Source organism: Tamandua tetradactyla, chromosome 3 (assembly GCF_023851605.1).
Source record: "Tamandua tetradactyla isolate mTamTet1 chromosome 3, mTamTet1.pri, whole genome shotgun sequence".
NCBI classification, from domain to species: domain Eukaryota; kingdom Metazoa; phylum Chordata; class Mammalia; order Pilosa; family Myrmecophagidae; genus Tamandua; species Tamandua tetradactyla.
The window spans coordinates 94038653-94063641 of NC_135329.1; the positions used below are offsets into that span (position 1 = coordinate 94038653).

Consider the following 24989-nt stretch of genomic DNA (forward strand, 5'->3'; position numbering starts at 1 on the left):
ACTCAGGTGTCACGTTCTTGGGGAAGCTCTTCCTGACTGTCTGTTCTGAGCCTGGATGAGATGGTTCTGCTCTGCATTCCAGGAATATCGTGTGCTTCTCTCCATTATAGCATGAACTGTAATAGTCATTGTCTGCTTTCCCTACCCACTACCGTACCATCAGATAAAAAAGATATTTTCATTTATGCTTCCCCTGTGCTTCTCGAAAATAATTTAGTAAGTGAAAGAACAGTGAAATAAATAGGTGATTCAATGAATGAAGAGTAAGATTAGAGGCAGAATTAGCCAAGACAACCATCCCAATCACAATTTTCCTGAGGGGCACTACTCCTGCTTCTGGGAACCAGAAAGCACAGAAGCTACCTGTGAGTTTCATATACATGATAACCCTAATGCTCTGAGTCTTGGGAGAGTCTCAATTTTTCAGCATTTGGGTTATATGGAGCAGGTCCCCAGCACTTCACCAAGATGTCAAGCTGTTAACTGCAGCCCTAACTGTCTAAAGCATTAGAGCCTTACTAAAGTCCATTAGCAGACCCAGTTTGGATCTCTAACAGGAATTACTCCAGCCCAGCGAGAGGCCAAGTCACTTATTGTGTTGCCAACAGCCTCACGAGCAGTCCCCCCAAAAATCCTTCTTCCTACTTGGTTTCTTTCAAGGACATGAACATGCACATCTTCTATCTGCTACTGAGACAGGACTTCCTGGAATTAATTCTCAATTATCCATGGCAACAGGCGACAGACTGGATAATTAGATTGGTCCAAAGATCTAAGCACTTCATTTTAAACAACACATTCTCCTTCTTCTTCATCATCATCATCATCAAATCAGCATGATTTTTTAAAGTGGCTGGAAGAATATGGCACAGTTCTTGGAAATGCATATAAATAACCACATATGAGAAAATATATTTTTTATAATTCTGACATAGCTGTATTTTTATAAAAGGAATAAAAAGGGAGACTTCAGTTCATGGGAAGATGGACTAGACATGCTTTTTCCTATTCCTGCTGAGCACAACTAAAAGTCCTGGGAAGCAAGGATAAGAAGACTCTGAAAGGTGTAGAAAAGAAGGAAGATTGGCTAGGGACTTCAGAACTCAAGGAATGATGCCTGGTTCCTTGGGTTTTCTTTTTGGCCTCATATATCCCAGATTTGGAGATAAAGAAGGTAGCAACCAAGAAATGATGCAGACAAAAAAAAAAAGTCCCAAGAAAAAACTGCTTTCTTTGGTAAAAGAACCAGAAAAGGAGCAGCCTAGAAAAACAGGAAACTTTTAGGCAATAATTGCTCTGCCCCAGCCAAATACCACAGAATAAAACTACGACCCTACCCCCCACCCATGTCAGCAAAGGCTGAGTGGAGAGCGTAGACTTCCACCCTACTTGGACTATAGCAAGTTGCCTGAAACTACCCTATAGGTGTTGTCAAAGGAGACTGCGTGTTTTCATCCCCACTAGTCAGGAGCAAGGTACCCTACTCCCACGCTGTGAGAGGTGACCATGTAGGAAGCCCAGACTTCCACACTTACCCAAAGTAACAAGGCACCTCACTCCCTCCATGCTGGGGTGGTGTCAGAGGAAGACTATGGATAGTAAGGACTTTAACCACAACCCAGTGGTAATGAGAGCAACCCCTCCACCCCGTGGTGTCAGTGGAAACCCCATTAGGAGAAGTAACAAGGCTCTCATACCCTGCCAAGTCATGGCAATAGTGGAAAAGACCTAATGGGGAGCCAGAATTCTAAACCTCACCTAGGACTAATTACAAGTCCCTCTACCACTTGGGTGACATCAGATGCCAAGGGGAGAACCTAGACTCCACTCCTACCTGGCATTAATGAGGCAGTGCTCCCCATCCATTTCTGGACAAGATTACAAGAAGCTAGCTATAATAAAAAGTTTAAATGAGATCCAGAGTCTCTTAACATAACACCCCAAATTTCCAGGTTTCAATCAAACATTGCTTGTCATACAAAGAACCAGGAAAATTTCAACTTGAATTTAAAAAAATAATAATAACACCAGAAACATTTCAAACAGAGATGTGAGAAATATCTGACAAAGATTTTAAATCAATAATCATATATATACTTCAATGGACAATTATGAACACACTTGAAACAAATGAAAAAACAAACAGCAAAGAAGCAAAAGACAAGGAGGGACAAGTAAGGAAGACAAGTAAAAAAAGAACAAAATGAAAATTTAGAACTGAAAAATGTAATAATCTAAATAAAACTCATTGTAATAATTTAAATAAAACTCAAAGAAGGGACTCAATGACAGAATGGAGAGGACAGATGAAAGCATCAGAGAACTTAAATATAGAACAATAGAAATTACCCAATCTGAACAACAGAGAGAGAGAGACTGGAGGGTGGGGGTGTGGGCAGTGAATAGTCTCAAGGAGCTGTGAAACTGTAGCAAAAGTTTGAATTTTCATATTTTCAGAGTCTCAGAAAGACAATGGAAAGAGGGCAAAGCTGAATACTAACTAAATAATAGCTGAAAATGTCTCAAATTTATCAAAAGACATAAACTCATACATTCAAGAAACTGAGCACACCCCCTAAGAGGATAAATGCAAAGAAGTTAAGCTAAGACAAATCATAGTCAAACTTCTGAACACCAAATACTAGGGGAAAAAATCTCAAAAGCCGTAAGAGAGAAATGCACCTTAACTATAGAGGAAAACCATTCAAATGATATAGATTTCTCATTAGGAGAAATTTATAACACTAAATACATTAAATTATATAAGAGAAAAACCAAATAATTAAACCAATAATTGAAGCTCCCACCTAAAGAACCTAGAAAAAGAAGAGCAAAATAAATCCAACATAAGAAGGAAAAAGGAAGTAATTGAGATAAGAGTGGAACTTAATGAAATTATAAACAGGAAAACAATAGAAATAACCAACAAAACAAAAGGTTTTTTTCTTTGAAAAGGTCAATAAAATTGACAATAGCAGGGTTGAGAAAGCAAAACAGAAGTCACAAATTATAAGGAAGGAAAGCAGAGAATATTACTATAGACCTGCAACCGTTAAAATATAATAAAGGAAAGAGCAAAGCAACTCTATACACATGACTGAAAATTTAGATGAAATGGATCAATTTGTTAAAAAGCACAAAGTACTACAACTCACTCATATGAGACAGATAATTTGAATAGCTATTTAACTATCATTTTTAATTTGTTAAGTGTTACCAGAATGCAATATACCAGAAATGGAATAGCTTTTAAAAAGGGAGTTTATTAAGCTATGGACTAGAAGAAATATTTGCATACCACAGATTATACAGAATGATTAGTATCTAAAATATAAAAAGAACTCCCAAAACTCAACACTGCATATTTACATGATTTTTCCGTAAGTCTACAACTTCTCTAATTTTAAAAAAAGTCTAATTAAACTATTTATAATTGCAATAGTGACTAACTAATTTAATCCTTAAAGAAACTCAACAGTAAAAATAAGCAATCCAATTAGATAATGAACAAATAGCCATTTCACCAAAGAGGATGGACAGATGGCAAAAAAGCATGTGCAAAGATGTTCATATCATTAGCCACTGGGTAAAAGCAAAGTAAAATCACCACGAGATACCTCTATACATTTATCAGAATGGCAAAAAAAAAAAAAAAAAGTACAACACCTACTGCTAATGAGGATGCAGAGAAACTGTATGTATTTCCATTGTTGATGGAAATGTAAAATGGTACTGCGTCTGAAAAACAGTTCAGCAGTTTCTTTAAAAACTAAGTATGCAATTCCCACATGACTCTTCATTGTACTCCTGGGCATTAATCCCAGAGAAATGAAAATTTAAGTTTGCACAAAAACTAAATGCAAATGTTCATATACACTCAGGACTTCCAGGAAGATGGCCGAATAGAGTAGCTTGAGATTAGCCCTGCTCCACAGAAAAGTTAGAGAAGGGACAGAAGGGCAATTGAGACAGTAATTTGGGAGTGCGGCTGACCTGGGAGAGCCTTCTGCACCACACAGGGCAGCCCTAGTTGCAGAGACCATAGAACGTTCTGAGGCAGAAAGCTAGAACCTGGCGCAGAGGCACGGAGCCCATGGGTGTGCACAGACGGGAGCCGGGGACTAGGAAATAAGTCAGGCCATGCTCCTTGGGCACACTACCCTCATCAGCACAGCCCCATGACTGGCAATTCACCCCACACCCCTGTCACCTGCTCCCATTCCCTGCACTCCAGGCACCCCACCCCAATGCATGTAACTGCCCCACACCCCAATCCAAGTGCAACCCAACCCACCTCTCCTGCACCCCTCCCAAGCAGTACCTGCCCCTCCCTGTTCCCTGCAGGCTGCTGCCAGTGCATAAGGGCTGTGGGCACTTATCTCCATACCCAGGCTACCCCTGCCCCTTTCCCCATAGTATCGCACAGCTTCTCCCCGCTCCCCACTCAAGGTCTGTGCATCAGTTTACAGCAATCCTAAACCCATGCATGCACACAGACTCTCAATCATGTCATTCAGTTCTGGAAACCTCAGTTTCCAGCAGTCCTAGAACCACACATGCACATGGCCCTCAACCACATTTCCCAGCTCTAAGAAAGTATTGACCTGCACAGCTGGGTCACATCTGCCCCCAATCCATAAAGGCATAATGCCGACCAGCTGCCACAGCTCTATGCATGTGCACAAAGGGCCCCGTGCCTTAAACCAGCGCACACCAATTTTATGCCCCCCAGACTGGTATACTCACATAGCTACATACTCCCTGGATGCTGGGCACCCATGTTCACAAGCATCAGCATAACATCCAACCTGTGCCTATACCTGCCATGAAACAAATCACTGCACTGAGTGCCCCAACCCATACTCCGCTCCCTGCTATACATCCATCCTGCAAACACAGGTCCTTAGAGTACTGAAAGAAATCAACTCCCAAAGTAAGTCAGTCAAGATATTTACGTGCCACAAAGACAGCAGAAATCACTAAACATATCACAATGCACACAGATATAGCCCTGCCTAATGACCAAATTAAAACACCAGAGGAGACACAGACATTGAAACATCTAATCACAGATATTCATACAACTCTACTTAATAAGGGGATAGCAAATGACATAAAGGAGATCAAGAAGAGAGTAGAAGAGCATAAAGAGGAATTTGAAAGAATAAATAGAAAAATAGCAGATATCACAGAGATTAAAGACTCTGTTGACCAAATAAAAACCATAATAGAGACACACGACACCAGATTTGAAGAGATAGAAGAAAGAATAAGTGATACAGAGGACAGGATAATTGACTTTGAAGACTCGAAACAGCAAATGGCAAAAAAAAGATGGAAAAAATTGAATTGGATCTCAGGGAAATGATAGACAAAACAAAACATGCAAATATAAGAATCGTTGGTGTCCCAGAAGAAGAGAGGAGCAAAGGGCTACAAAGAGTAGTTGAGGATATAATGGGGGGAAACTCCCCAACCTTCAAAAAGGGCATTTTATACAAGTCAAAGAATCCCAATGAACTCGAAACAGAATAAATCAAAATAGGCCCTCTCCAAGGCACATACTAATCACTCTGTCAAATGTTGAAGAGAAGCAGAAAATCCTGAAAGTGGCAAAAGAGAAACAATCTACTACATATAAGGGAAATCAGATAAGACTGAATTCAGACTACTCAACCAGCACTCTGGAAGCAAGAAGGCAGTGGTATGATATATTGAAGATCCTGAAAGAAAAGACTTTCAGCCAAGAATTCTGTACGCAGCAAACTATCCTTCAAAACTGAGGGAGAGATCAAAGTTTTCACAGATAGCAAGTCCTGAAAGACTTTTTCAATAAGAGACAGGCCCTATAAGAAATACTAAAAGGAGTTCTGAAGGCTGAAAAAAAAAGACAGGAGAGGGAGGTCTGGAGGAGGGCACAGTATTGAAGAGTACCACTAAGGGTAATTTAAATACAAAGAGAAATAGGGAAAAGAATATATAGATGCGGCAAATGAAATAAAAAGATAAGATGGTGGATTCAAGAATACCTTTTCAGTCATAACTTTGAATGTTAATGTATTAAACTTACCAATTAAAAGTACAGATTGGCAGAATGGATTAAAAAACATAATCCAGCCATATGCTGCTTACAAGAGACTCATCTTAGACACAAGGATACAGATAGATTGAAAGCGAAAGGATGGAAAAAGATTTTCCATGCAAGTTGTAACCAAAAGATAGCAGGAGTACCTATACTAATATTGGACAAAATGGACTTTAAATGTAAAGACCTCACAAGAAACTAAGAAGGGCACTATATACTAATTAAAGGATCAATTCACCAGGAAGGTATAGCAATTATAAATATTTATCCTCCCAATCAAAGAGCTCCAAGGTACATGAGACAGACATTGGCAAAACGGAAGGGAGCAGTAGGTGTTTCAACAATAATAGTAGAAGACTTCAATATACCACTCTCCTCTATAGATAGAACAACCAGACAGAAGATCAACAGGAAACAGAGAAGCTAAATAACTTGATAAATGAATTAGACCCACCAGACATATATAGGTCATTGCACCCCAAAGCACAAGGATACACATTCTTCTCCAGTGGTCATGGAACATTCTCCAGGATAGATCATATGCAGGGGCACAAAACAGGTCTTTATAAATTTAAAAACATTGAAATTATTTAAAGCACTTTGTCTCATATATGTCCAGAAGAGATGAAAGCAATGACACAAACAGACATTTGCACACCAATGTTCCTAGGAGCAGTATTCACAATTGCCAGAAGATGGAAACAAACCAAATGCACATCAATAGAAGAGTGGATGAACAAAATGTGGTATATACAGACGATGGAATATCATGCAGCAGTAAGACAAAATGACATCCTGAAGCACATGATAAATGAATGAGCCTTGAGGACTTAATACTGAGTGAAATTAGCCAGTGCAAAAGGATAGATACTGTATGATTCCAGTTTTATGACCAGCATAAAAGTATAATCAGAGGACTATAATACAAAACATAGGGGACTTAGAGATACATAGAAGCTAGAGATGGGTGAACCGTTAGCCAATGAGGTTGAACTCCAATGTAAGGGAATAGATAGGAGTGACAGTGATTCTGTAGTGGGTACATAAGTAATATTACCATACTGAAGAGTAACAAGATTGAAAGGGGTTGTATAGATCTGTGTGCCACTGATTAACACTAGAAATATGAATTAGTTCTTGCAAGAATTACTTCAAAGATATGATTCTTGTATAAAGAGTTTTTAAGTTCAGGGTATGGGGGAAAACTGCTATTGCATGCTATGAGCTATGTTTAAAAGGAAACCATCAGCACTACCACAGCAATAGTAGAGGTAAATAATGGGGGGGGAGGGGCAAGAGTTAAGAGGAGGTTTAGATTTCCTATTTGGCAAGAGTGTGTTTATTGGTTTTCTTTCTCTTGGGAACAATGAAATTATCTAAAATTGAGAATGTTGATAGACTGTGGACTTTGAGCACTATACATGATGCCCAATGAATGCAGGTGGCTGAAGGTTGCACTGACTGAGAAGTAGATTGGTGAACAATGGTGTATCCTTGTGAACGAAGGTTGTGCTGCTACACAAAGGAACAAAGTCATGAGACACACAACGATGTGAAGGAACATGTGGGACATTTGGTGAGACAAAATAAACCAGAAACAAAAGAAACTCTGCATTTCAGAGTATTTGGAGCAGAAAATAAAAAAAATATCTGCAAAATCCCTTGAGGGACTGAGAAAGATATAAAGGCATTAATTTTGAAGCTTACCCTTATGAAGCTTATTTTTGTAATAGTAAAGTGAACCTACTTAGAATTAGTGCCTAAGCGCCATCTCCAGAAGATCTTTGCTGGCTGTTGCTCAAATGTGGTCTCTCTCTAAGTCAAACTCTAAGCTTCCCCACAATGTGGGACATAATTTCCAAAGGTATAAGCCTGGCACTGGCAGCATGAAACATAACAGGCCCTAGCACTGTGAGACATAAGCTCCAAGCGTAAGACTGGCCCTGACATCATGGAGGAACTGACCAAAAGGGGGAAAAGAAATAGGGTTTTAATGGCTAAGAAATTTCAAATCAAGCCAAGAGGTCATTCTGGAAGTTACTCTTATACAAGCTTCAGCCAGATATTACAAACTGCCACAATACTCAAATCCCAACCAACAATGTCCCTAGAACCCTAAAAATATATATATAATGCTCTATAAAATTTTACTTGTTTGTTTTTCAGAAACTTAAAACCTCCAAATTGTTCCAATGCCAAAGAAGCTCTGAAACTCAAAGATGCTGAATTCACCAAGAATAACAATTAATTTCATGGTTCATCTCTTTGCCCCTTAATAAGAATGTCCCCTTTTCAGCCTTGAAGCAGTTAAAAAAGCCCTGGATGTCCTAACCACAACAGCAAGAGGAACCTGTGGAAAATTAAATAAAACCTGTTGTTTTTACTTCAACAATATAGATCAAGTAAATCAAATCTTAAAATACGAAAAAAAAGTGGCCATTATTTAAGGAATAACTTAACAAATGCTGATTCACCTTCATCTTCACTAAGAAAAAACTTTCTTTCATTTTTCTCTAACCTTTGCAAGCTATACTGTTCCCCCTTAATTATCCTCCTGTTAATTTTCCTCCTAGTCCTCTGCCTCTTACAATGTCTGTCTAGATTTATTCAAAGGTCAACAGCAGCCATGACCAACCAGCAAAATTCTGAAAACATACTCCTGCTACAACAGAAATTTGAATATCTCTCCTGTCGCAACAAAAACATCGTTATCAGCCATTCCAGGAGAACAAGCCCCCAAACCCAGTTCACAGTGCCCCGGCTCAACTTGAAGAAATTTCCTCTCCCAACTTTGCCCAAACACAGCAGAAGTGGTCAAAGAAAGAAGACAACGTTCCCTGCTCCTTGTAAAAGTTGCTTCTAGCTGAGCTAAGGCACTAACCCAAACCCAACCCCAGCTTCATTCAATTTTATTAAAACAAAAAGACAAGAATGCCAAGTCTCAGAAAAAGAATTTCACATATAAAAGGGATTTTTTTTAACCAGGGGACTCCTCAGCTTCTTCTGCAGAGCCAAGATCACCAGGCATGCTGGCACCACACCCATCAGAAAGCACCACACCCATCAGAAAGCACCACACCCATCAGAAGATGGTAAACAACCATGCGGGCAAGACCTGTCCTTGCTTGATAACTCTCCCCTCCCAGCACGGTTTTTCCTTTAAAACCACAAGCTCTCTGAAAGAGAGCTGGAGCCATTTTTCTTTCCTTTTGCTGGCAGGTTTCACTGGCTCCTGCTTGCCTGCTCTCTCCCCACTTTCTCCCTGCTTTCTCTCCCTTCAATAAAACTGTTAAGCCTTGAAAAAAATGTTCATATAAGTTTTATTCCTAATACCCAGAAACAGGAAACAACCCAGATAGCCTGCAACAAGTGAATGGCTAAACAAACTGTGATCCATCTTTACCAGTGACTTTGACAAAGCAAGAAACAGAACTTTTCATATACTCAGCAGCCTGGATGAATCGCCACAGAATTATGCTGGAATGAAAAAACAATCACAAAAAGTTACACACTCGATGATTCCATTTAAAAGCAATTTTGAAATGGTAAAACTCTGGAAATGAAGAACAGATTAGTAGTTGTTGGAGTTTAGTGGGAGGAGAGTGGGGCAGCAGCAGAGGAAAGTGTGTGGCTATCACAGGGCGATGAGGGTGTGGGGATGGAAATACTCTGTATATTGACTGTATCAATGTCAATAACCTGGTTGTGATATTGTGCTGAAAGTTTACAGGATGTGACCATGGAGGATGCTGGATAAAGGTTACCTTTGATCTCTCTGTATTATTTCTTAAAACTCCTTATGAATATACGTATACAGGTATCTCAAAATAAAAACTTAATTTAAAAAAAAAGAGAAGCAGAAAACAGAAGAGAATTTTAATTTGCTATTCACTAAATAGCAAATAAACATAGAAAATAATAATATAATAATATTGGGGGGGGAGCTTAATCTTACTGTTTTGGTTTGCTAAAGCTGTCAGAATGCAATATACCAGAAATGGAGCAACTTTTATAAAAGGAATGTATTAAGTTGCAAGTTTACAGTTCTAAGACTATACAGATGTCCAAACTAAGGCACCAACAGGAGGTTACCTCCCCTCAAGAAAGGCTGATGCCATCTGGAATACCTCTATTAGGTAAGTACATGGCTGGCATCTCCTGGTTCCTTGCTCCTGGGCTTTGTTGCTTTCAGCCTCTGTTTTCTGTAGGGTTTCCTCACTTGGCTTCTCCAGGGCTGGATTTCATCTCTTGGCTTCCATTGCCTCTCCAAGTTCTGACTTGCCTAACATCTCATGGGAAGGCATATGGCAACATCTGCTGGGCTCTGCCTGTGTCTCGGCTTCTGCTCTCTCTGTCAGCACCCAAGCATCTCCAAATATGCTTGTCTCTGTCAGCTCTGAAGCAACTGTTCTCCAAGAATCTGCAGCTAAGGATTCTCCAAAATATTTCCCCTTTAAAGGGCTAAAGGGGAACTAATTAGTTTACTTAAGTAGTAAACTAATCAAGGCCCACCTTGAATGAGTGGTATCATATCCCCATCTAATCAAAATGCCACACTCACAAATGGGTATGCCCCATCTCCATGGAAGTAATCCAATCAAAATGTCACACCCACAACTGAGTGGTCAAACTCCACAGAAACAACCTAATCAAATATTTCCACCCTAAACTATGATGAATCACGATTGTAGAATATGGCTTTTCTGGGATACATAACAGCTTCAAGCCAGCACACTCACTAACCAGTGAAGTTAAGAGAGATTATTTTTTTTCAATAAGAAATAAGTTGCCAGCAGGTTTTCCACGTAATAGAGAAATCCCCTTTGTAATGAAATTTCCATTTTGGTTTAATAGGATCTTTTGGGTTACATATAGCATAATAATTTTGTGACTAACTTTTTTTGAGTACTATCTTTGCACCAGAACTATGCTATAATCTCACATGAACTATCTCATTTACTCCTTTCTACTATTCTCTGAGGAAAGTACTTGCATTATCACTCTTTTATAGTTGAGGACATTGAAGTTTAAAGAGAGTAAGCAAATTCCACAAGATTACACAGCTCGTAAATGGTAAAGCTCAGATTTGAACTTAGGCCATCAGACCCTAGAGAACACATTCTTACCCCAATACTTTAGCAAAAGCTACTGCTCTCTGATAGGCAGATCTCTAGGAAGGAGTAGATCCGTCTTTCTGAGATCATGCCCCCATCCTAGTCCCAGATTCTAAACTGGTCCTTGGCTGAACCAGGTGTTTCTGACTCTTAAGGTTTGCTGAGAAGAGAAGCTATCCAGGGCACTCATGGAATTTCAGCAGGAGGGAGGAGGAATCCAGTGGCTCAGGCACAGCAGGAGGACCTGAAGTTCACAAGGGAATACTGGTTTTGGGGTTGCATGAGACTATTCTATGAGCATGCCTCTCCCCTCTGCCTCACCCAACCTGATGCAATCCCTGAGTTTAGAAACAATGGGAGAGCTTGTGTGAGCACAAGGATGAAGACTTGAAGGCAACGTTAGCAGTGACACCTTTGTCGGCCTCTAGCTGAGGTGCCAGTCACTCCCCTGTTCTCTCATTCCATAACACGTGGAAGTCAGACAGACCCAGATAGCAGATCCTCAGACGAGGCAGAAATGGGGATGGTTCTAGAGGCCACTGATGGTACTGAACTTCTGGTTAATATTGGCTATAGATGTTTGAATAATCCTCTGGAAAAATGAGAGCCACATAATCACATTTGTACTCTGAGTAAGTAAAGCAGGCAGGCCATGCACTTTGCATTATCAAAAATATATATGTATTAAAATAACAGTGAAACACCATTGCTTAAGTAGGCAGGAAAATTATTCTACATAGTAAAAGGGGGAGTTTAATGACACTGAATTTCTGACACATGGCTGAAGGGGCTGTAGAGGTATATGACCTCTCCAAAAAGCAGTTAGCACCTCTGTAGGACCGACAAAGATTTATGGGGAAAGATGTTCACTGCGGCTTTATCTATGACAGTGAAAAATTAGATACAGCAGTAAGGGTAAGGTTAAATAAATTAGAACTATCTATGTAACTAACATTGCATTTTCTATTAAATTTTTGAAAAACAAATGCTTATTGGGGTAAGGAAATACTCATAATGTTAAATGGAATAAAAATAAAGTCACAAAACTAAATATTCAGAACAATTTCCACTATATGTATAAGTACGAGGAAAGCCAAGAAGGAAATACAACAACCCATAGATAGTATCTTTCAGTGGTAGGATTTTGAATAGTGTTTTACTTTCAAATTTTCCAAATAGTCTAAAATTTGGTATGTTACCTTTATAATGGGGGGAAAAATTAAAAGAAAAATAAATCAATGCTATCTACAATCTCTGGGAGATTACAAATGAAGGAGATACACAGAGAACAAGGAAAATTAAAACTAAAGCAGATAAATGAGCCAAGACGAAAGTGTTACCACGTACGTAAGCACACACATATGCCTTTATGGCATTAGGAAGCTGCTGGCCAAAGGGAAACGGATGGTTTATATTTGTTATTTATTACTGTCACTGTCTGAGAAATAACATCCTCAGGGAAAGGGCTGATGGTTCCCTGCTAGGGAAGCACAGAGAAAGAAGAAACATCTAAATAATCTGAAAACCAGAGTGTACCTGGATGGGCAAAACCTGTGTACAGCAGAGTCAGCACCTTGGTTTACTTGCCATTTGTCTTCACTCTGTCCTTCTGCCATGGCCTTCCTCCTGCAAATGAATGGACAGACTTAGAATAACCAATAGATTTTTTAAAAAAACCCTTCCCTTAAGTTGCCCAGATCCTGCACATATACCACTGCCCCTGAGGGTGCTTGGAGCGCTTAGCCTGGGGCCAATTCACAGCAAATTCAAAGATGTAGACACCTCTGACTCTGCAAGGAAGGACTGCAGATTCAAACCTAGGAGCAATGTGTTCAGTAGGGAATGAGTTGCAGATTAGGTATTTCTAGAATTTAGCAGTTTTTCCATTAGGTGAACACACCCAAACTGCAAAAAAAAAAAAATTTCCTATCATCTTTGTATGAGAGTGAGAGAGAGATTAGTAAATTTATCTATTCTTCTAGAAACAGAAGTTTGAAGGAAGCCAGTCCACATCCAAAGAAGTATGCCAGATAGACCCTGCCCATGTCTCACTAAGGTAATTCCAACACAGCTGCAATAGAGAGGGGAAATATCAGCAAAGCCATTGGTGAGTAGCCTCTCACCTACACTAACCAGACTAGAACATGAAGTAAAAGGCATGCAAATTTTGTGGACTTTTCTATGTACCAAGTGCTTTACCTACATGATATTTAAGAAGAACTAGTCCTAAATAGTTTACATAATTGTTTATTCCTTCCTGAATTTTAAAAGAGGATACAAGCCTATCCCAGTTTAAAAAAAAAAAAAATTCTGAAAGAGGAAAACTGCATGTCTTTGGACTGTAGCATATGCCCATTTTGTTGTACTTATTATCGTATAAATTTTACATCATTTTATCAGTATGTCTTTTTACAGTTGCCCTGTTATGATTTCATCTTTGCAGTTTTATCCTTTCAGTGTTATCCTTCCCTTTATCATTCTCATTATTATCACTGTACCATCATTCTAAATTAATTCTACTTATTTTATTGGTGTTTTTGGTATCATTTACCTGGCACTGTGTTAGTGATTTATCTGTATTATTACATTTAACCCTCAGAATACACCAAGTAGGTCATGTCATTATTTCCATTATACAGAAAAAATAAATAAATAAGGCCTACGTAAGTTGTGACTTGTCTAAGACAGCACAGTTATCCAGTGAAGGAATTGGGGGTTATCTGTGGATTTTCATCTCCAAAGCCATCTCACAGCCCCTGCGTATAACCCTTATCCTGCACCACCACCCACAAGACTGTACCGATAGAAAGGAAGAGCGTGTGACCCTCTGAAAACTAATCCCAGAAGACATTTAACCCCTTGTGATGGGCTCAGATAAGAACGCTGCCCATTGACCCCAGTCCAACCATGAAAACCTTCCAGAACCTACAAGGTCCATAATTACTGAGCTTATCACTCCGCTATTTGCTGCTTTTGCAGGGGAAGAGTAGATAAGGTAAAACATTTTAGAGGCATGTAAAACACAACCATTTTAAAAAGACATGAAGTGGGCTTAGTAAGACGCGCGGATCTTAGTTTCTTCTCCAGGACAGCTACTAGGGGAGTAGAAACGATACAGAAAGCGCCCAAAGCCACAACAGAGATAAAAAAGACAGCGTACCCCATCCTGGAACAGCTGGCTGGCTGAGAGAAGCAGCTGGGGTGAGATCGCCGAGGCGCGCGGGCCTCACCGGGCGGGGTGGCAAGCGGCCGGAGTTACTCCCTTCCCCCTTCCCGGGCCGGCTGGGAGAATTGGAGAGGCGGTCCCCTGAAACCAAGGCGGCTGGCGCCCACACCACGCGCAGCCCCCCGGACCAACTGAGAGAATTGGATCGGAAATCCCCAGGCAGTGGAGAACGGTGACGGGTGGGGGAGGCCCCTTCCAAACCCATGACTCCCGGGGAACATGCACTATCTCGGGCGGGCCGCTGCCGCTGGCGCCCTCCCTCCACGCTTGTCACCCAGGGCCGACTAGGAAATTCGGACGGGCTCTTTCCCGGACTGCGGCGACCAGCAACCCTCCCTGCGTTCGGACCCCGGGCCGGCTAGCGAACCCCCCGGACGGCAAGAGTTTTCCAAAGTTTAAGGTCCCACAGCACCTTTTACTGGTGGGACCCGCAGACAAACGTGTGCCACGAGCGCCACCTACTGGGCAGGATAAGAAAAACAGAACCCAGAGATTTCACAGAAAAATCTTCCAAACTTTTGGATCCAATACCCAGGGAAATCTGTCTAAATGCGCAGACGCCAACAGAAGATAACGGATCACGCTCAAATAATTGAAAATATGGCCCAGTCAAAGGAACAACCCAATAGTTCAAATGAGATACAGGAGCTGAGACAACTAATGCTAAATATACGAACAGAAATGGAAAACCTCTTCAAAAACGAAATCGATAAATTGAGGGAGGACATGAAGAAGACATGGGCTGAACATAAAGAAGAAATAGAAAAACTGAAAAAACAAATCACAGAACTTATGGGAGTGAAGAATAAAGTAGAAAAGATGGAAAAAACAATGGATACCTACAATGATAGATTCAAAGAGACAGAAGATAGAATTAGTGATTTGGAGGATGGAACATCTGAATTCCAAAAACAAACAGAAACTATCAGGAAAAGAATGGAAAAATTTGAACAGGGTATCAGGGAACTCAAGGACAATATGAACCGCACAAATATACGTGCTGTGGGTGTCCCAGAAGGAGAAGAGAAGGGAAAAGGAGGAGAAAAACTAATGGAAGAAATTTTCACTGAAAATTTCCCAACTCTTATGAAAGACCTAAAATTACAGATCCAAGAAGTGCAGCGCACCCCAAAGAGATTAGACCCAAATAGGCGTTCTCCAAGACACTTACTAGTTAGAATGTCAGAGGTCAAAGAGAAAGAGAGGATCTTGAAAGCAGCAAGGGAAAAAACAATCCATCACATACAAGGGAAACCCAATAAGACTATGTGTAGATTTCTCAGCAGAAACCATGGAGGCTAGAAGACAGTGGGATGATATATTTAAATTACTAAAAGAGAAAAACTGCCAACCAAGACTCCTATATCCAGCAAAATTGTCCTTCAAAAATGAGGGAGAAATTAAAACATTCTCAGACAAAAAGTCACTGAGAGAATTTGTGACCAAGAGACCAGCTCTGCAAGAAATACTAAAGGGAGCACTAGAGTCAGAACCGAAAAGACAGAAGAGAGAGGTATGGAGAAGAGTGTAGAAAGAAGGAAAGTCAGATATGATATATATAATACAAAAGGCAAAATGGCAGAGGAAAATATTATCCAAACAGTAATAACACTAAATGTTAATGGACTGAATTCCCCAATCAAAAGACATAGATTGGCAGAATGGATTAAAAAACAGGATCCTTCTATATGCTGTCTACAGGAAACACATCTTAGACCCAAAGATAAACATAGGTTGAAAGCGAAAGGTTGGGAAAAGATATTTCATGCAAATAACAACCAGAAAATAGCAGGAGTGGCTATACTAATATCCAACAAGTTAGACTTCAAATGTAAAACAGTTAAAAGAGACAAAGAAGGACACTATCTACTAATAAAAGGAACAATTAAACAAGAAGACATAACAATCATAAATATTTATGCACCGAACCAGAATGCCCCAAAATACGTGAGGAATACACTGCAAACACTGAAAAGGGAAATAGACACAAATACCATAATAGTTGGAGACTTCAATTCCCCACTCTCATCGATGGACAGAACATCTAGACAGAGGATCAATAAAGAAATAGAGAATCTGAATATTACTATAAAGGAGCTAGACTTAACAGACATTTATAGGACATTACATCCCACAACAGCAGGATACACCTTTTTCTCAAGTGCTCATGGATCATTCTCAAAGATAGACCATATGCTGGGTCACAAAGTAAGTCTTAACAAATTTAAAAAGATTGAAATCATACACAACACTTTCTCGGATCATAAAGGAATGAAGTTGGAAATCAATAATAGGCGGAATGCCAGAAAATTCACAAATACCTGGAGGCTCAACAACACACTCTTAAACAACGAGTGGGTCAAAGAAGAAATTGCAAGAGAAATTAGTAAATACCTCGAGGCAAATGAAAATGAAAACACAACATATCAAAACTTATGGGATGCAGCAAAGGCAGTGCTAAGAGGGAAATTTATTGCCCTAAATGCCTATATCAGAAAAGAAGAAAAGGCAAAAAAGCAGGAATTAACTGTTCAATTGGAAGAACTGGAGAAAGAACAGCAAACTAATCCCAAAGCAAGCAAAAGGAAAGAAATAACAAAGATCAGAGCAGAAATAAATGAAATTGAAAATATGAAAACAGTAGAGAAAATCAATAAGACCAGAAGTTGGTTCTATGAGAAAATCAATAAGATTGATGGGCCCCTATCAAGATTGACAAGAAGAAGAAGAGAGAGGATGCAAATAAATAAAATCAGAAATGGAAGAGGAGACATAACTACTGACCTCACAGAAATAAAGGAGGTAATAACAGGATACTATGAACAACTTTACGCTAATAAATACAACAATTTAGATGAAATGGACGGGTTCCTGGAAAGACATGAACAACCAACTTTGACTCAAGAAGACATAGAGGACCTCAACAAACCAATCACAAGTAAAGAAATTGAATTAGTCATTCAAAAGCTTCCTAAAAAAAAAGTCCAGGACCAGATGGCTTCACATGTGAATTCTACCAAACGTTCCAGAAAGAATTAGTACCAATTCTCCCAAACTCTTCAAAAAAATCGAAGTGGAGGGAAAACTACCTAATTCATTCTATGAAGCCAACATCACCCTCATACCAAAACCAGGCAAAGATATTACAAAAAAAGAAAACTACAGACCAATCTCTCTAATGAATACAGATGCAAAAATCCTCAATAAAATTCTAGCAAATCGTATCCAACAACACATTAAAAGAATTATACATCATGACCAAGTAGGATTCATCCCAGGTATGCAAGGATGGTTCAACATAAGAAAATCAATTAATGTAATACACCATATCAACAAATCAAAGCAGAAAAATCACATGATCATCTCAATTGATGCAGAGAAGGCATCCGACAAGATTCAACATCCTTTCCTGTTGAAAACACTTCAAAAGATAGGAATACAAGGGAACTTCCTTAAAATGATAGAGGGAATATATGAAAAACCCACAGCTAATATCATCCTCAATGGGGAAAAATTGAAAACTTTCCCCCTAAGATCAGGAACAAGACAAGGATGTCCACTATCACCACTATTATTCAACATTGTGTTGGAGGTTCTAGCCAGAGCAATTAGACAAGAAAAAGAAATACAAGGCATCAAAATTGGAAAGGAAGAAGTAAAACTATCACTGTTTGCAGACGATATGATACTATACGTCGAAAACCCGGAAAAATCCACAACAAAACTACTAGAGCTAATAAATGAGTACAGCAAAGTAGCAGGTTACAAGATCAACATTCAAAAATCTGTAGCATTTCTATACACTAGTAATGAACAAGCTGAGGGGGAAATCAAGAAACGAATCCCATTTACAATTGCAACTAAAAGAATAAAATACCTAGGAATAAATTTAACTAAAGAGACAAAAAACCTATATAAAGAAAACTACAAAAAACTGCTAAAAGAAATCACAGAAGACCTAAATAGATGGAAGGGCATACCATGTTCATGGATTGGAAGACTAAATATAGTTAAGATGTCAATCCTACCTAAATTGATCTACAGATTCAATGCAATACCAATCAAAATCCCAACAACTTATTTTTCAGAAATAGAAAAACCAATAAGCAAATTTATCTGGAAGGGCAGGGTGCCCCGAATTGCTAAAAACATCTTGAGGAAAAAAAACGAAGCTGGAGGTCTCGCGCTGCCTGACTTTAAGGCATATTATGAAGCCACAGTGGTCAAAACAGCATGGTATTGGCATAAAGATAGATATATCAACCAATGGAATCGAATAGAGTGCTCAGATATAGACCCTCTCATCTATGGACATTTGATCTTTGATAAGGCAGTCAAGCCAACTCACCTGGGACAGAGCAGTCTCTTCAATAAATGGTGCCTAGAGAACTGGATATCCATGTGCAAAAGAATGAAAGAAGACCCATCTCTCACACCCTATAGAAAAGTTAACTCAAAATGGATCAAAGATCTAAACATTAGGTCTAAGACCATAAAACAGTTAGAGGAAAATGTTGGGAGATATCTTATGGATCTTACAACTGGAGGCGGTTTTATGGACCTTAAACCTAAAGCAAGAGCACTGAAGAAGGAAATAAATAAATGGGAACTCCTCAAAATTAAACACTTTTGTGCATCAAAGAACTTCATCAAGAAAGTAGAAAGACAGCCTTCACAATGGGAGACAATATTTGGAAATGATATATCAGATAAAGGTCTAGTATCCAGAATTTATAAAGAGATTGTTCATCTCAACAACAAAAAGACAGCCAACCCAATTACAAAATGGGAAAAAGACTTGAACAGACACCTATCAGAAGAGGAAATACAAATGGCCAAAAGACACATGAAGAGATGCTCAATGTCCCTGGCCATTAGAGAAATGCAAATCAAAACCACAATGAGATATCATCTCACACCCACCAGAATGGCCATTATCAACAAAACAGAAAATGACAAGTGCTGGAGAGGATGCAGAGAAAGAGGCACACTTATCCACTGTTGGTGGGAATGTCAAATGGTGCAACCACTGTGGAAGGCAGTTTGGCGGTTCCTCAAAAAGCTGAATATAGAATTGCCATACGACCCAGCAATACCATTGCTGGGAATATACTCAAAGGACTTAAGGGCAAAGACACAAACGGACATTTGCACACCAATGTTTATAGCAGCATTATTTACAATTGCAAACAGATGGAAACAGCCGAAATCTCCATCAACAGAAGAGTGGCTAAACAAACTGTGGTATATACATACGATGGAATACTATGCAGCTTTAAGACAGGATAAACTTATGAAGCATGTAATAACATGGATGGACCTAGAGAACATTATGCTGAGTGAGTCTAGCCAAAAACTAAAGGACAAATACTGTATGGTCCCACTGATGTGAACAGACATTCGAGAATAAATTTGGAATATGTCCTTGATAACAGAGTCCAGCAGGAGGTAGAAACAGGGTAAGATAATGGCCAATTGGAGTTGAAGGGATACAGACGGTGTAACAGGACTAGATACAAAAACTCAAAAATGGACAGCACAATAATACCTAATTGTAAAGAAATCATGTTAAAACACTGAATGAAGCTGCATCTGAGCTATAGGTTTTTGTTTTGTTTTGTTTTGATTTTACTATTGTTACTTTTATTTTTTTCTCTATATTAACATTCTATATCTTTTTTGGTTATGTTGCTAGTTCTTCTAAACCAATGCGTATGTACTAAGAAATGATGATCATGCATCTATGTGATGATGTTAAGAATTAATGATTGCATATGTAGAATGGTATGATCTCTAAATGTTGGGTTAATTTCTTTTTTTCCGTTAATTAAAAAAAAAAAAAAGAGAAGGGATAATTGGAGCTGAAGGGATACAGACTGTACAACGGGACTGGATATAAAAACTCAGAAATGGACAGCACAATACTACTCAATTGTAATGCAATTATGTTAAAACACTGAATGAAGCTGCATGTGAGGTATAGGTTTTTTGTTTTTTTTTTGTTTTGTTTTGTTTTTTCCTTTTTCTTTCTATTATTGTTTTAATTCTTATTCTGTTGTCTTTTTATTTCTTTTTCTAAATCGATGCAAATGTACTAAGAAATGATGAATATGCAACTATGTGATGTTATTAAGAATTACTGATTGTACATGTAGATTGGAATGATTTCTAATTGTTTTGTTAATTCTTTTTTTAATTAATAATAAAAAAAAGACATGAAGTGCAGTCGATAAAAACGTAATTACTTATTTCTTCATGGAACATGTTTTGCAGAGTAAAATCTCCAGTTTTGCTGTTTTTATTGCTGCAGACAATAAAAGGCATTTAAGAAAATGATTGTCAAAATTTTCTCTGAGCTCTATCGAGCAATTTTGCATTACAATTAATTGATTTTCTAAGACATTGTTTTAAGTGTACAGAAGGCCCATGAGCTCTCAGGATCTTGTTCTGTATCCAATTAGGAGAATCAGTGTTACTCACAGTTTCATGTTCTGTGACATAATCAAGAAAAGATGACTCTCTATTACATATTTCAGGTTTCTATTCCATTTCTGGGATATGGTTTAATGCAGTCAGATAGTCTGATTAATAGTTACTCAAATCCAGTGCTTATGAAACTGTATCTTTAAAAGAGGGATTCAGCAGAACAAAACCATTTGCTTCCCTTCTCAGTCCTTTCAAACCCACTGTGTGGGACTAATTTTTTCTAAATTTTTTAATGCAAAAAGTTGTTGCTTGGTGGGTATAATGCGTTTGCAAATTTTGGAAATTTTTAAATAAAAATTTTAAAAGGAGGGATGGGAATCTTCTAATCTGGTGATTGTACCCGGGGGAAGTCTACCTACCCATGTATTAATACATGTGGGATGTAGAGAGCTGACATGCTGGCCAGCATCCATTCTGATTAAGGACTGCCATGCCTTAGGAGTTATCAAATATTTTGATCCTCACTTCTGCATTTTCACTAAGGACACAAACGCAAGCCTTTTTATTGGTATTAGAAGTGCTATACGGGAAAAGTTCTGAATCTTTAGTTACTCAATATGTTTTTGAATATCCCTATACCCTTGGTTATGTACCAAATCTAAGGACAAGGTTTGCTGAATGATATTGAGTGCCCAGGGAAGAAGAAGTTTCAGGAAGACCTCAGGCAGGGTCTTAGTGCTTATTTGATTATAGGTCTAGCTCTGCTGGAAACAATCCGGAACTCACACTGCACATCCAGCTATTCTGAATCTTCTGTTCAGGTTAGAACTCCTGGGTCTGTGCAGGTTGCTCCCACCCTCAGAACCGTTCAGTAGAGTATGCAGCTCTCCACCCTCCCCACGGGAAGTGACAGGAGGGGTTACAGACAGGATTGTCTCACTGCCTACCAATTAGTGAAAAGCAAGAGAAAAAAAATCATTCTGCACAGACCCAAAGGAAAATCCTGGAGACCTTCTTTGAGGAGACTGAATTCAAGTATGGTAGTTAGGTTCAGGTGTTAACTTGGTCAGGTGATGATTCCTTGCAGTTCTGTTGCTGTGGACTTGAATCATTAGCAAGTGAAATTCTTCTTTGGCTAATTAAATCTTCAGCTGGTTAAGGGGAATCCCTTCCACAATGAGTGATGTTTAATTTAATTAGTTGGAGGCTTAAAAGAGAGGGCTCAAGGCAGCACAGCCCAAGCAGCTCAGCATACCTCATCTCAGCACTCGCAGTTCAGCCCAGACATTTGGAGATGCAGAAAGGAATGGCCCCCAGGAAAGCCACTGGAACCCAGAAGCCAGGAGAGAAGGCCAACAGACATTGTCGTGTGCCTTCTCATGTAACAAAGAACCTCAGATGAAAGTTAGCTGCCTTTCGTCTGAAGAACTGTACATTTTTAACTAAATAAATCCCCTTATTAAAAGCCAATCCATCTCTGGTGTGTTGCGTTTTGGCAGTTTTGGCAGACTGAAACATCAAGCCAAACGCCCAGAAAAAAGAAGCCCTCTTGAAAGCATCTTAGTATGCTTATGAAACAACAACAAAAAACAAATGAACAAGCATAGCCATTCAGCACTTCACTGTGAGAAAGTGGAGGAAAAAAAGAAACCAAAACTTTTCCTGTCACTTTTGTATAGTTAAATAAATAATAATAATAAAACCCTTCATTTGCAAGCAACCATCGAAACTCTCAACTGCATTTAATACGAGAGCTTCTCCCCTTATCCAAGAGAGTGTCACATCCCTCCTTCTCCATTTCCCTGTCTAGTGCATCTGCCCCTCTCTTCAACTTAACAAGATACCTCTGCTTCCTCCAGAGGCAGGACGGAGGAGATTTCAAGAACAGGAAAGGATTTCCTCTAGCCAACTTTCTTTCATGGGCACTTTCTTTCATGGGTGCAGAGTCCTGTGGCAGGCTCTGTCTCCTCCAACTGACTGGGTATGTGCCCAGCTCAAGCCCTGCTTATTTGCAACCTGTCAGACAAAGACCCACTCTGTGGGCCCTAAAGCCCCTGCAGGTGGCTGTCTTGGCAAAGTCCTTTGAAGGCAGCTCCAGGGCAGTTCTCCTGCACATGGCTCTCACTGTGGTCTCTCATGCATCCTGGACTCAGGAGTTATGGCCTACTCCCAAAGCAGCTTGCTCCCCAGGTGGCCACACCCTCTCACTTTCCACTTCCTCTTCTGGATCCAATAGCTTCTGTGCCTCACGGACCCCAGCTAAATAGATCCAGCTCACCATGTGGTCTCCTTGAAGCCCCTCTCACTAGGCACAAGTGAAGGAAGCACCCACCTGCCTTTCCCTATGGGGCAAGGGAAAGAAAATGCTATGACATCTTGGCAATTTCCCCATAAAGTCTCCCCTTTACATAGGCAAATTTGGATGCAATAACAAACTAACCTCAAAATGTCAGAGGCTTAACCAAAGTCTATTCCATGCTCAGGCTAAGCCAGCTGGACTGTGGGTGTCTGGTGAGGCTGCCGCTGTCTATCAGGTGACCCAGCGATCCAGAAGATTTCAGCCATGTGGCTCAGTCACAACCACCAAGACTCAGAGAAGCCATACCTACTCGTCTGTGGCTGGCCAAGAAGAGACAGGTGTCCCATTCATTCACAGCCCACTGACAAGAGTTAGCCAGGTGGCCCTGCCTACCTACAAGGAAGCTAGGAAATGTGGGAAACCACAGGAGGGACATGTAAGCATTCTTATCACAGCCACAATCACCAATGTGGGTGAGGGACTTAAGGACAAAACCAGGCTTTCCATCTCCTTTGCAAGTTCTCATTCAGTGCTAGAGCATCTCACTTTATTATATGGGGGTTGTTGGCATCTGATGACTACTTCAGCCAAATGGAGATGAAAAGAGTCCCATTAAGGCATCCTGTTATACTGGAATTAGCGTGCTAATAGACCACAACATAAAAAGAAGAGAGCTAACATTTACTGAGAATCTACTTAGGTAGCAGGTACTGTTTTATTCTGTTTACTTTCATGGCCTCATTTGACCCTCACAAAAATGCTAAGATATAAGTGGCAATGCCCCACTCTAACAAATGATGGAAGCTGAGCCTTAGAGACTAAATAAACTGCCAAGGTCAGTTCATGAAGAAAGGAGACATAGTCTGAATCCAGCTGTGTATTTCACAATGGCATTCTCTCCCACGTGGATCACATTTTGCCCATCTCCAGCAAAATACACCCAAGACACAAATCCACTGTTTCAGTACCTGTCATAATTTAGAAAGCTACAGTAATGAAGTTAGGGTTAATATTAGGATTATCTGAATTCATGGTCTTTCCTGGATTTAAAGATGTGGGGGATAACACTAGGACTGATGTAATAGAAGGCCTGACCATCATTTCTTGTATTTACAACAGTCTCATTGTTTTCAGTGTCATTGTGTGCCCATGAGAGCCATTGCCTTCTATGGGTCCTTGCCTCAGTTATGCCTTCAGTCTTATCCATCATTGATGGATGGAAAAACCTAAAAGGAATAGTGAGGACAATGGATCAGAATGTATACTTCCCCTATGTTTAAACTCTTCTCACTTGCCTATCATCCTCTCCACTCTTGACCTCTGTGAGGTGTGTTAGTTACACACCCACTTTCTGTACACCTAGGATAATATAAACCTGGAAAATGGAAAATATTCCATTACAAATACCAATGGTTCATGCAATTTTTAAGATATTCATACTGTAAATCAAGCAAATATGTCATACTGTGATTCCAACCTTCCTTGTGCTCTGGAAAATTGTGAATTACTTATGTGCAGGTTGGAGGAAATTCAGTGAATTAGGCTAGAAGTACAGTGTATGGTTTTGAATGAGCAGGAGGCAGAAGCATGCCAACATCATGCAACATGCAGCAATACTGTGTGTGGTAATTAGATTCAGGTGTCAACTTGACTAGGTGAAGGTGCCTAGTTCTACTGCTGTGGACATGAATGAACCAATGGCATGTGAACTCATCTGTTGTCGATTACATCTGCAGTCTGCTAGGAGGCGTGCCTGCTGCGCTGAATGATGTTTGAGTTAATTGGCCGGTGCTTAAATGAGAGAGCGCAACGTAGCACAGCCCAAGCAGCTCAGCATAT

At 39.6% G+C, this 24989-nt stretch overlaps 1 long non-coding RNA gene across 1 annotated transcript in view; it reads right to left on the reverse strand.

The window, feature by feature from the left end:
• The window catches only part of LOC143677525 (uncharacterized), a 102971-nt gene that overhangs the window by 73380 nt on the left and 4602 nt on the right, over window positions 1-24989 (reverse strand). Inside the window, exon 2 of the long non-coding RNA XR_013172651.1 lies at window positions 12736-12825. This is a non-coding gene — a long non-coding RNA (uncharacterized LOC143677525). The remainder of the gene's footprint in view (window positions 1-12735; window positions 12826-24989) is intronic.